At 45.6% G+C, this 12,960-nt stretch overlaps 1 protein-coding gene across 1 annotated transcript in view; it reads left to right on the top strand.

Annotated features, from left to right (window-relative positions):
- The first annotated feature begins 1,004 nt into the window (after positions 1 to 1,004).
- The window catches only part of PECAM1 (platelet/endothelial cell adhesion molecule 1), a 111,725-nt gene continuing 99,769 nt past the window's right edge, over positions 1,005 to 12,960 (top strand). The window contains exon 1 of the mRNA XM_011997113.1: positions 1,005 to 1,087. The gene's annotated coding sequence lies outside the window, so the exon portion shown is untranslated. The remainder of the gene's footprint in view (positions 1,088 to 12,960) is intronic.

Genomic DNA, 12,960 nt, shown 5'->3' with positions numbered 1-12,960 from the left:
GGCTCACGCCTGTAATCCCAGCACTTTGGGAGGCCTAGGCAGGCAGATCACTTGAGGTCAGGAGTTCAAGACCAGCCTGGCCAAAGTGGTGAAACCCCGCCCCCACTAAAAATACAAAAATTAGCTGGGTGTTGTGTTGTGTACCTGTAATTCCAACTACTTGGGAGACTGAGGCAGGAGAATTGCTTGAACCAGGGAGGCAGAGGCTGCAGTGAGCCGAGATCGCGCCACTGCACTCCAGCATGGGCAACAGAGTGAGACTCTGACTCAAAAAAAAAAAAGTGACAGCAAATGATTTCTTTTTTCTTTCTTTCTTTTTTTTTTGAGATGGAGTTTTGCTCTCATTACCCAGGCTGGAGTGCAGTGCAATGGCGCGATCTCGGCCCACTGCAACATCTGTCTCCTGGGTTCAAGCAATTCTCCTGCCTCAGCCTCCCAAGTAGCTGGGATTACAGGCATGTGCCACCATGCCCAGCTAATTTTGTATTTTTAGTAGAGATGGGGTGTCTCCATGATGGACAGGCTGGTCTCGAACTCCTGACCTCAGGTGATCCAACCGCCTCAGCCTCCCAAAGTGTTGGGATTACAGGCGTGAGCCACTGCGCCCGGCCCAACAAATGCCTTCTTAGTGTAAGTATATCCCATGCAATATGCAAGGATGTCCCATCTGAGACATACTTATATTAAAAATAATATTTGTTGCATATCTGAAATTTAACTAGGCATCCTGTATTTTTATTGACTACATTCGGGAACCCTACAATTTGTGAAGACAGAGTTGTACAAGCATCACCACAATCCAGCTGAGCACATTTTCTTCACCCCCAAAAGTTCCCTCTAGCCCATTGGCAATCATCCTCCAATCCCTCTCCAAGTCCCAGGCAACCTCTGGTCGGCATCCTGTCTCTATAGATTTGGAGAAGACTGTATTTTTAAGTGGAGAGACTTGGCTGTTACATAACTTTGTTTAAAACCCGAGTATTTGTATGAAGAGTTTCGTTTCATTTTTTCAAGCGAAACCATGGAGGAGAGTGGCTGCCCAAGGTGGGGTTTGTCTTTTGCCGTCTGAGTGGCCCCTGGGATACAGGTATGTCCATTATTTAAATCTCTTGGTGTTTACAGACCACATGGGTAACCCCTGTTGTGGCAAGGCTGAGGGCTTCCTCACCTGTCACTGAGTGTGGGGACTGTTTTCAGGCCTGAGCAGGGCAGGAAGTCTGGAGGGGATATCACGCGATCAGAGGGGCCATTCAAGAATGCTGCAGGCTACACTGACAAAATGCTGGTCCTTGGCTACCTGGGACCAGTCCTGGAATGACTTAACTAGATTAAATATTATGAATCAAGGTGCCTAGCACCGTGCCTGTTGCCTAAATGGTAGCTGGAAAATAGTCTCCCATGAATCCAGAGTGACATTTGCTCCACACCTAGTAGGTCCTAAACCTTTAGATCTAGAGATATCCATGAAGGATGGCTCTTGCTTTAAGAACTTAATTCTTTAGTGACTAATGTTTCTAGAGCATTAACCACAGGCAAGCATTTTCTAAGTGCTTTACATATGTTAATGTCCAGTCCTCACAGACACACTGTGAGGCAGATGCTCGCATTCTCTCCATCTTGCCTATGAAGAAATCAAGGCTCAGAGAGGTTAAGCAAATCCCCTGAGGTCACACAGCTAGTCTGGGCCTAGAAGAGCCTTTTCTCCTACTGTTACTCTGTGTTGCTTCACAATATGGTGTAAGTTCTGTGGGAGCCCAGAAAGCAAGGCATCTGAGCTACTGGGAAGGAGGGATGAAACAAGTCCCCTGAGGAGTTAGCTGACCAAGGAAGCAGGGAACAGTATTTCAAGCAGAAGGAATAGCATGTGCAAGGGTTACAGGCAAGAGACCATGGCCTGCATAAAGAGTGGCTGATGAGGTTTGGGATAAGTGACTTCCCAGAGCATTTCAAAAAAACTCAAATGTTTTCTTTGGGGAAAATGGTCTGATTTTGGCAAGAGAAAGAATCTCAGAAGAGAGCCTTGAGACCTTCAGGAGCTATTGTTAACTTGGTGAATTGTCTCTGGTGCATCTCTCTCCCTCGCAAGGCCTGTTTCTTCTTCTGTGATAAAAGGGCTAATAGCACCTGTGCTGTGGGCTCATTTAATAGAACACAGTCGTGTGGAGGGCGTAATATAAGAGAACGGAATGGAATCATGTAGGTGGCATGCATCGAGAGCTTCGCATGTGGCGTGTGGCCACCCAGTTGTGGCACAGCCCTGGGCCCCGATGCATTTGCTTGGGCTTCCATGCTTTACTGACGCGTTGAAGAGGAGCTGGGAACTTGTTTTCCATCTGGCAGAGTCCCTTCTGTCTTCCTCTGCCTGCGGTTCTGGGGGCTCAGTCTGGAGAGGCGCCAGGCCGCTAACCGACTCTGGTGTTGGGAATGCGTTTGCAGGGAGCCAGGGGAAGGGAGCAGTCTGATTGCCGGCTCCCTCCGGGCTCCCTTCCTGGTGATTTATCGCTATGGAAACTGAGCTCCTTTCCTCTTCGCCCTGCCGGCTGGTGGGGGTGCACATTGTTGATGGCCGTTGCCGCACAGATCAGAAGTTCCTTCCTCTTTCCTGCTGCAGAAATGCCACAGTAACCTACGTGGCCCAAGAACTGCAGCTCACACCTGAAGAGCCCGGTCTTGGGAAAAACAATCTCATCGGATTCCCTAGGGCTCACGGGGGCCTTCTGGGTAAGCAGAGCCGGCCTGAGAACAATGTCAGGGGAGAACAATGCAGCCACCGGGCTGAGCTGGTGGCCCTGCTGTTCCTCTTCCTTCAGCTTCCCTAGCTGGGGGTTAAAAATGGATTTACAGGCAGTGGCAGATAGCATCATGTTAGGCGGCAGAAAACTGAAACTCAGAGTCTCTTAGTGTGAGCAAAGTCTCCCGTGACAGCCCACTTGCGGCAGGTGCCCAGCCCTGCATATGCCACCCATGACATACGCCCACCCACTGTATATGCCCACCCACTGCATATACCCACTTACTGCATATGCCTACCCACTGCATATACCCACTCACTGCATATGCCCACCCATTGCATATGCCCACCCACTGCATATACCCACCCACTGCACATGCCTACCCACTGCATATACCCACTCACTGCATATGCCTACCCATCACATATGCCCACCCATTGCATATGCCCACCCACTGCATATACCCACCCACTGCACATGCCTACCCACTGCATATACCCACTTGCTGCACTTGCCCACCCATGACATATGCCCACCCAGTACATGTGCCTATCCACTGCATATACCCAACCCCTGCATATGCCCACCCATTGCATATTCCTGCCCATTACACATGCCTATCCACTGCATATACCCATCCACTGCATATACCTACTCACTGTATATACCTACTCACTGCATATGCCCGCCCACTGCATATACCTACTCACTGCATATGCCCACCCACTGCATATGCCCATTCACCACATATACCCACTCACTACACATGCCCATCCACTGCATATGCCCACCCACTGCATATACCCACTCACTGCCTATGTCCTCCCATCACATATGCTCACCCACTGCACAGGCCTGGTGAGAGCTGGCTCTGCTAGACTTGGTCCGGCCCTCAGTAACCATTCCTTAGAGGCCAGTGCCTGGATTAGAGCACCCTGGGCATGGCATCACATGTACCTGTGCCAGGTCCTAGACTCAAGGACACAGGGCAAGGGGGGACTCCAGAGACAACAAAGGAAGCTCCCTGGCCAGGAAGTCCTGAGACACTGCCAGGCCCAGCAGTCCCCTTGCTGGCCACACAGACAAGACAAATGGCCAACCTCAGGGCCTCAGGGTCTTTCTCTGTAAGTTGACCTAAGGGATTCCTCTGTAGGCCTCATCCTATGGGGGATGGGAGAGAGGGAGCTAAGAGCACTTCCTACTTGCCCATCTGTCTCTTAGAGAGGTTCATCTAAGGGTAGTTTTCTGGGGAAACTGGCCTTGAAATGACCTGGGAGAAAAACATTTCATTTAGGAGTTGAGGCTTGTCAGTGCATCTCACAATAATTTGCAGAAATCCCCTTTACCTCCCTGAATATACAAGATCTTTTCTAGGTGGAAAATGTCCCTGTTTGTTTTCCGTTTAGAATTTCCCCTTTTTGGGAGCATGTTTGCTCTCTCTTACCCTCAGAGAAAATTTCCAAGTTCCTTCCACATTCTAAAGAGCAATGCGAAAATTCAAGGTTTGTTTTTTTTTTTTTTTTCGTTTTGAGACTGAGTCTCGCTCTGTCGCCCAGGCTGGAGTGCTGTGGCACGATCTCGACTCATTGCAACCTCCGCCTTTCGGGTTCAAGCGATTCTCCTGCCTCAGCCTCCTGAGTAGCTGGGACCACAGGCACGTGCCACCATGCCTGGCTAATTTTTGCATTTTTAGTAGAGACAAGGTTTCACCATGTTGTCAAGGTTGGTCTCCAACTCCTGACCTCAAGTGATCCTTCTGCCTCAGCCTCCCAAAGTGCTGAGATTACAAGTGTGAGCCATGGCACCCGGCCTTATTTTTTAAATAGAAATATTTTTATTGAGATAATAGCACTTTTGCATGCATTTGCAGTAAATAATACAGAGATATGTACTAGTTTCCCCTAATGGTAACATTTTGCAAAACTACAGTATACCATCACTACCAAGGTTTCTGGCTTTTGTTTATTTGTTTGTTTTGTTTTTGAGACAGGGTCTCGCTCTGTCACTCAGGATGGAGTGCCATGGCCCAAACATGGCTCACAGTAGCCTCCACCTCCCAACTCAAGCAATCCTCCCACCTCAGCCTCCTGAGTAGCTAGGACCACAGGCATGTACCCCCAGGCCTGGCTAATTAAAAAACAAAATTTATGTAGAGATAGGGGGTCTCACTATGTTGTCCAGGAGGGTCTCGAACTCCTGGGCTCAAGTGATCCTCCCACCTCAGCTTCCCAAAATGCTGGGATTATAGTCACGAGCCATAGCGCTGGCTGCAACTGGTCCATTTTAAAAAAAGCTCTAATTAAAGCATGTCCTTGACATTTGGGAGGTATCCATCCGCAGGCCCAGATGTGTTCTCACATTCTGGGTATTAGGAATGTTTACACAGGCTCCTGACATGGTCCTAAATCACATGAATCTCATTTCTGTCTAGAAGCATCATATCCTGTGCATATTCTCATACCCCAACTTGGCTACCTTTTTGATTTTTACGTATCTATTTATTTTAATTTTGTTTAATCAGGTAATGAAGCTGCAAAGAAACAGGAAACATGAAGACAGTTGTATAGAACAAGGTGAAGGATTACATCCTTGAATAACCTTGGTGAATACATGTTACATTCAGTGTATTTCAACTGTTTCAGACTTTGATCCCTTCCATCTTTGTTCTAGACCAAAGATTTTTCTATTGTGGAGCATTTCAAGAAGTCCTGAAATGTTTCCTTTTTTCTTTCCTTTTCTTTTTTTTTTTTTTTTTTTTTTTTGAGACAGAGTCTCACTCTGTCACCCAGGCTTGAGTGCAGTAGCGGGATCTCAGCTCGCCTGTGCCTTCCGGGTTCAAGCAATTCTCCTGCTTCAGCCTCCCGAGTAGCTGGGATTACAGGTGTGCACCACCATGCTCAGATAATTTTTTGTATTTTTAGTAGAGATGGGGTTTCATCATGTTAGCCAGGCTAGTCTCAAACTGCTGACCTCAGGCAGTCCACCTGCCTTGGCCTCTCAAAGTGCTGGGATTACAGGTGTGAGCCACCGCACCCAGCTGTGAAATGTTTTTCTTCTAGGGACCCTGTGTGAGGAATTAGGGCTCAGGGCTGAAGGCAGGCAGTCAGCATCACCACTTCAGCTGTGGGATCGTGGGCAAGAGTACTAACCTCTCTGAGAGTCTTGTTTCTCTCTTATAAAAGGAGAGTAATAACAGTAACTGACTCATAGGATTAAAGGAAACGTGAGAAGTATGTAAGCACTCAATAAACATTAGTTATTATTATTTAAGTAAAAGCTCCATAGTGGAGTCTTATAATTTTTAGGAGTAAAATCATAACTGTCATACAAATATAAAATGAACATGCGTCAAATATTTTATTTAACTTATCAATTAATGAGTGAACCAGTGAAATGCTATAACCTACTCAAAGGAGAATCAAAGAGCATATGTATATATGCTTAGATTGATTGATCAATTGATCATTAGATACACAGATATCTACCATCAGGGATGTTAAAATGAATTGGCTTAAAAAGTGTAAAACTGGCTGGGCGCAGTGACTCACGGCTGTAATTCCAGCACTTTGGGAGGCTGAGGTGGGCAGATCACCTGAGGTCGGGAGTTTGAGACCAGCCTGACCAACATGGAAATAATATTCCATTATATTGATATATCACATTTTGTTTACTCATTCATCAATTGATGAACATTTGTGTTGTTTCTATGTTTTGGCTATTGTGAATACTGCTTCTATAAAGATTTGTTACTTTTTTTTTTTTTTTTTTGAGACAGAATCTCGCTTTGTCATTCCAGGCTGGAGTGCAGTGGCGTGATCTCGGCTCACTGCAAGCTCCACCTCCTGGGTTTACGCCATTCTCCTGCCTCACCCTCCCGAGTAGCTAGGACTACAGGCGCCCGCCACCACACTCTGCTAATTTTTTGTATTTTTAGTAGAGACGGGGTTTCACCGTGTTAGACAGGATGGTCTTGATCTCCTGACCTTGTGATCCACCCGCCTTGGGCTCCCAAAGTGCTGGTATTACAGGCGTGAGCTACTGCGCCCAGCCCTATAAACATGTTTTTGTGTGGACATGTTTTCAGCTCTCTTGACTATATCCCCAGTAGTTGAATTGCTGCTGGATCACATGGTAACTTTAGTTTTAATTTTGGGGGAACTGCTAGCTGTTTTCAAAGTGGCTGTATCATTTTACAATGCCATAGTAGGCTATGGGCATTCCTGTTTCTCTACATCCTCATCAATGCTTAGCGTCTGTCTTTTTGGTTATCGTTATCCTAGTGGGTATGAAGTGGTATCTCATTGTAGTTTTGATTTGCAATTCCCTAATGACTAAAGATGTTGAGCATCTTTTTATGTGTTTGGGGTCTTTTTTTTTTTTAAATCTTCTTAGGAGAAATAATCTGCTCAAATCCATTTTTTTTTTTTTAAGACGGAGTCCCATTCACTCTATCGCCCAGGCTGGAGTGCAGTGATGTGATCTTGGCTCACTGCAACCTCTGCCTCCTGGGAACAAGTGATTCTCCTGCCTCAGCCTCCTGAGTATCTGGGATTACAGGCATGTGCCACCGCCCAGCTAATTTTTTGTATTTTTAGTTGAGATGGAGTTTCACCATATTGGCCGGGCTGGTCTTGGAACTCCTGACCTTAAGTGATCCTCCTGCCTCAGCCTCCCCAAGTGCTGGGATTACAGGCATGAGCCACCACGCCCGGCCCCTTTGCCAATTCTTTAAAGTGGTTGTGTTTTTGTTGTTGAGTTGTAACAGTTCTTTATATATTCAAGATCCTAGACCCTTATCAGATATTTGATTTCCAAATATTTTCTCCCATTCTGTGAATTACCTTTCACTTTCCTAATGCTATCCTTTGCAATAAAAACATTTTTAGTTTTAATAAAGTCCAGTTTATCTATTTTTGTTATTTTGTTGCTTGTGCTTTTGTGGTTTTGAGAACAGAATGCACAAATACCTGTTTTGGCTTCAGTGCCTGGGAAATGGCGGTGCTCTTCCCCGATCAGCGGCCAGGCCACTCAGGGTGTAAGACAGTAGCTCCCCTAATCCCTTGGGCTGTTGTGTGCATGATCTGCTGTCAGGTCCTTCTTCATTAGATCTAGAAGATACAGTAATCAGAAGAATAAAAATACTGTCTAGGTAAAAGAAATTTTTAAATTTATAATGTGAATATATTTTTATTTATACCAGTACAGTTTCAAAACATAATTTTTATTTCTTTTTATGGAGGAAGAGGTCTACAAAGGCAAAAATGCCTATGGTTATGAGTCATAATACAACCATGTCAGCCAGGTGCAATGGCTCATGCCTATAATTCCAGTACTTTGGGAGGCCGAGGCGTGCAGATTGCTTGAGCTCAGGAGTTTGAGACCAGCCTGGGCAATGTGGCGAGATCCCGTCTCTACAAGAATTACCAAAATTAGCCGGATGTGGTGGTGCATGCCTATAGTTTCAGCTACTTGAGAGGCTGAGGTGGGAGGATGGCATGAACCTGGGAGGCAGAGGTTGCAGTGAGCTGTGATCACGCCACTGCACTCCAGCATGCGCAACAGAACAAGAACCTGTCTCAAAAAAAACCCCCCCAAAACCAAAAACCATGTCCGTTGTAACTGGAGAAGGCCTCCTGCAGGGGATGGGATAGCACAGACTCCTCCACAATGTCCCTGCCTGCCTTTGCCCAGCTGCCCACCTTTGTGAGGGGCCAGACTGGGGTGGTGAGGGCAGCACATGGTGGGTGTGGAAGAAAAGGCACTGAGCGCTGGCCCTTGGGTTCATGAGTCAGCAGAGCTCCAGAGCAGCGATTCAGATGTGGCATGCCCAGCCAAACCAGACCAACAACTGTTGTTATTATTGTTCAATCATAACCATTGTTTTTTAAAAAAAATTTTAATTAATTATTATCACTTTCTGAGACAGGGTCTTGCCCTGTTGCCCAGGCTAGAGTACAGTGGTGTGATCGCGGCTCACTGTAGCCTCAAACTCCTGAGCTCAAGTGTTGCTCCTGCCTCAGCTTCACGAGTAGCTGGGACCACGGGCATGCACCACTGTACCCAGCTATTTTTTAAATTTTTTTGTTGTTACTATGTTCTTATTGTGCTCTGTTGGTTAAACGTGCTTTCAAAGGCTAGCTCTTGTTTGATCTTCCTAACAAGCCTATTCAATGGATAGATGGGCATATTATTCCCATTATATAGGTGAGGAACCTGAGCCTCAGAACATTTAAGCTATTAAATTACAGAGAACAGACAAGAACCTCAGGCTTCTGATTTACGCATTAGTGCATGTTCACTTCCAGGCTGGGGTGTGTCCCAAACCCAGTGGATGCGGGCTGTTGAGTCTGGCTCTTCAACTCTCCAAGACTAATGAGATCTGCAGCTACAGGTGGGGGAAATGGAATGGCCGGTGAATCTCATTTCCCATCACCATCATCATGAAATAGGTGGTTGGCCTCCTGTGCCTGGTGCTGGTAGCCCTCTGACATGTCTGTTGCCCACCTGCCTCCACCTTCCTCCCCCCACCTCACTCCCAGCTGCTCAGAAAAACCACTTCCTGAAGTTTACTCCAGCAGGCAGCTTTTTTTTGGTGCAGTTAATGAGTTGCTATGTTTCGGAACTGCGTTACTTACCTGGTATCTGAAGGCAGGAGCACTGCAGGTAGAAATGACTGTGTGTCTGTCCTCCTTCAATTCCACTTGGCTGAGGAGAAGAAGCGAACAACACCATGTGACAAGCAGAGTCCTGGGTGAGTTTGTTAAGCCTGGTGGGAACTCGTGGGGTCCCTTGGTTATGTAGGAGTCAGTCACTTGATCAGTTACCAAGAAGCCAAAGCAGTGTGGGAATCTTTGCCCCCACCCAATCAAGGAATCCACCAAGGTCAAGGGGAAGAAGCAGGGAGAAAGGAGAGGCCCACAAACAAATAAAAACCCATTCAATGTACTATATTGAAAAAGGCCAGGCCAGGCATAGTGGCTTATGCCTATAATCCCAGCACTTTGGGAGGCTGAGGCTGGAGGATCTTTTGAAACAAGAAGCTGGAGACCAGCCTGGGCAAGACCCTGTCTCTACAAAAAGTAAAAAATTAGCTGTGTGTGGTGGCGCACACCTATAGTCCCAGCTACTTGGGAGGCTGAGGCAGGAGGATAGCTTGAGCCCAGGAGTTTGAGGCTGCAGTGAGCCATGACTGTGCCACTGCACTCCAGCCTAAGCGACAGAGTAAGACCCTGTCTAAAAAAAAAAGAAAAAAAATAAGATGTTGGCAGGGTGCAGTGGTTCACACCTGTAATCTCAGCACTTTGGGAGGTTGAGGTGGGCGGATTGCTTATGGTCAGGAGTTTGAGACCAGCCTGGCAAACATGGTGACACTCCGTCTCTACTAAAAATACAAAAATTAGCTGGGCATGGTGGTGCATGCCTGTGATCCCAGCTACTCGGGAGGCTGAGGCAGGAGAGTTGCTTGAACTCAGGAGGCAGAGGTTGCAGCAAGCTGAGATTGTGGCACTGCACTCTAGCCTGGGCAACAGGGCAAGACCCTGTCTCAAAAAAAAAAAAAAAATGCTAACTGATACACAGATGACAAATAAGCATGTGAAAACATGCTCAATATTGTTAGTCAATAAGAAAATGCATATTGAAACCGTAATAAGATATTACTACACCCCCCACTAGAATGGCTAAAATTAAAGGCCTGCCAAGTGTTGGTGAGGGTGTGGAGCAACTGGGACTCAGGCACTGCTGATGGGAATGCAAAATGGCATAACCAGTTGGGAAAACAGTTTCTTAAAATATTAAACATACATACACCTATTGTATAATCCGGCTGCTTCATTCCTAGGTATTTACCCAAGAGAAATAAAAATATATGTCCGTACAAAGGTTTGTTCATAGCAGCTTTATCTGTAACTGTGTAAGATTGGAAACAGCCTAAACGTCCATCAGTAGGTGAATGGAGAGGCTGGGTGCAGTAGCTCATGTCGTAATCCCAGGGTTTGGGGAAGCTGAGGCGGGAGGATGGCTTGAGACCAGGAGTTCAAGACCAGCCTGGGTAACAAGAAAAACCTTGTCTCTAAAAAAAAAAAAAAAAAAAAAAAAATTAGGAAAAATAATAGGTGAATAAATAAGTAAACTGTGGTGTGTTCATATAATGAACTGCTACTCAGCAGTAAAAAGGAATGAAATATTGATACATCCACCAACATGACAACATGGAGGAATCTCAGAATAATCACATTGATCGAAAGAAGACAGGCCAGGCTGGGCACGGTGGCTCACGCTTGTAAAACCAGCCCTTTGGGAGGTCAAGGCAGATGGATCACGAGGTCAGGAGTTCAAGATCAGCCTAGTCAAGATGGTGAAATCCTGTCTCTACTAAAAATAAGGAAATTAGCCAGGCGTGGTGGCAGGCGCCTGTAATCCCAGCTACTGGGGAGACTGAGGCAGAGAATTGCTTGAACCCGGGAGGTGGAGGTTGCAGTGAGCTGAGATTATGCCATTGTACTCTAGCCTGGGCAACAGAGAGAGACTCCGTCTCAAAAAAAAAAAAAAAAAAAAAAAAAAAGACACACCAAAGATACTGATAATAATAATACAAGGTACATACTGTATGAATCTTTACAAAATTCCAGAACATGCAAACTCATCAGAAAGCAGATCAATCCTTGCAGCGGGGAGAGTGCAGAGGGCAAGGGAGACAAAGGGCACAGGAACCTTTTGGGGGTGGTGGATGTATCTGCTTCCTTGATTATAGAGGTTGTTTCATCGGTATACACATGTCAACACTTTTCTAAGTGTATACTTTAAACATTTGCAACTTATTGTATGTCAGTTATATAATACTTCATAAAGCTGAACAGAAATTCAATTTCTTAATTAAAATTTTAAAGGTAATACTGTCAGGCACGGTGACTCAAGCCTGTAATCCCAGCAGTTTGGGAGACCGAGGTGGGTGGATCACCTGAGGTCAGGAGTTCAAGACCAGTCTGGCCAACATGGTGAAAACTCATCTCTACTAAAAATACAAAAATTAGCCGGGTATGGTGGCGCATGCCTGTAGTCCCAGCTACTTGGGAGGCTGAGACATGAGAATCACTTGAACCCTGGAGGTGGAGGTTGCAGTGAGCTGAGATTGTGCCACAGCCTGGGCAACAGCGCAAGACTCCAACTCAAAAAAAAAAAAAGGTTAAAGGGTAATACAGTCACATGATTTAAAAACCAAAGTACAGAAAGCTTTACAAAGAAAAGTCCCCCAGTGCTCAGTTTCTGCCACCCACGCCTCTGCCACAGATAATAAGAATCCTTTGCATCCTTACTGACTTTCTACAAGTTGATGTTTACCCTCCCCTACTGATGGCAAAGTATCCTTGTCTACTGTAAATAGCGAGTCAAACAAAGGTGAATACCCTTAGAGAGTCAGGTAAACCCTGGGCAGGCATGCAGTAATCACTTTTGCTTATTTCCAATTTCAGATACTTTTTCTTACATTATGGAAACTGTTTGTTCATATTCTTTGCCCATTTTTCTATTGGATTGTTGGTCTTTTCTTTTTCTTCTTCTAGTTTCTTTTCTTTCTTTTAATCAGGCAGCCTCCCAAGCCAGAGTAGGCTTAGACAGACTCGATATTTTTCTTCTTGATTTATGAGTGTTCTTCACATACTGGGGAGGTTAGCTCTTTGTCCATGATGTGAGTTGCAAACATTTTTTCCAGTTAGTAGTTTTTCTCTTGACTTTTTTTTTTTTTTTTGGCAAAGCAGAACTTTTTTTTTTCCATAAAGTATAATTTATCAATTAATTTTAGGGCTTCTAGATTTTAAGTTTTAGTTAAACCAGCCTCTGCCATTCAAGTTTGTAAGGACTTCTCTTGTGTTTTCTTCTAGAACTTTTTTTTTTTTTGTGAGACAGAGTCTTGCTTTGTCGCCCACACTGAAGTGCAGTGGTATGATCTTGGCTCATTGCAACCTCTGGCTCCCGGGTTCAAGTGATTCTCTTGCCTCAGCTTCCCAAGTAGCTGGGACTACAGGCATGTGCCACCACGCCTAGTTAATTTTTGTATTTTTTAGTAGAGATGGGGTTTCACCATATGTGGGCCAGGCTGGCCTTGAACTCCTGACCTCAGGTGATCTGCCCGCCTCGGCCTCCCAAAGTGCTTGGATTACAAGCATGAGCCACTGTGCCTGGCCTCTTCTAGAACTTGTATCGGTTTATTTGTACATTCATTATCATTGGT

This window comes from Mandrillus leucophaeus, unplaced genomic scaffold (assembly GCF_000951045.1).
Source record: "Mandrillus leucophaeus isolate KB7577 unplaced genomic scaffold, Mleu.le_1.0 Scaffold530, whole genome shotgun sequence".
In the NCBI taxonomy this organism is placed as follows: domain Eukaryota; kingdom Metazoa; phylum Chordata; class Mammalia; order Primates; family Cercopithecidae; genus Mandrillus; species Mandrillus leucophaeus.
This window is presented reverse-complemented; position numbering and strand designations above follow the sequence as displayed.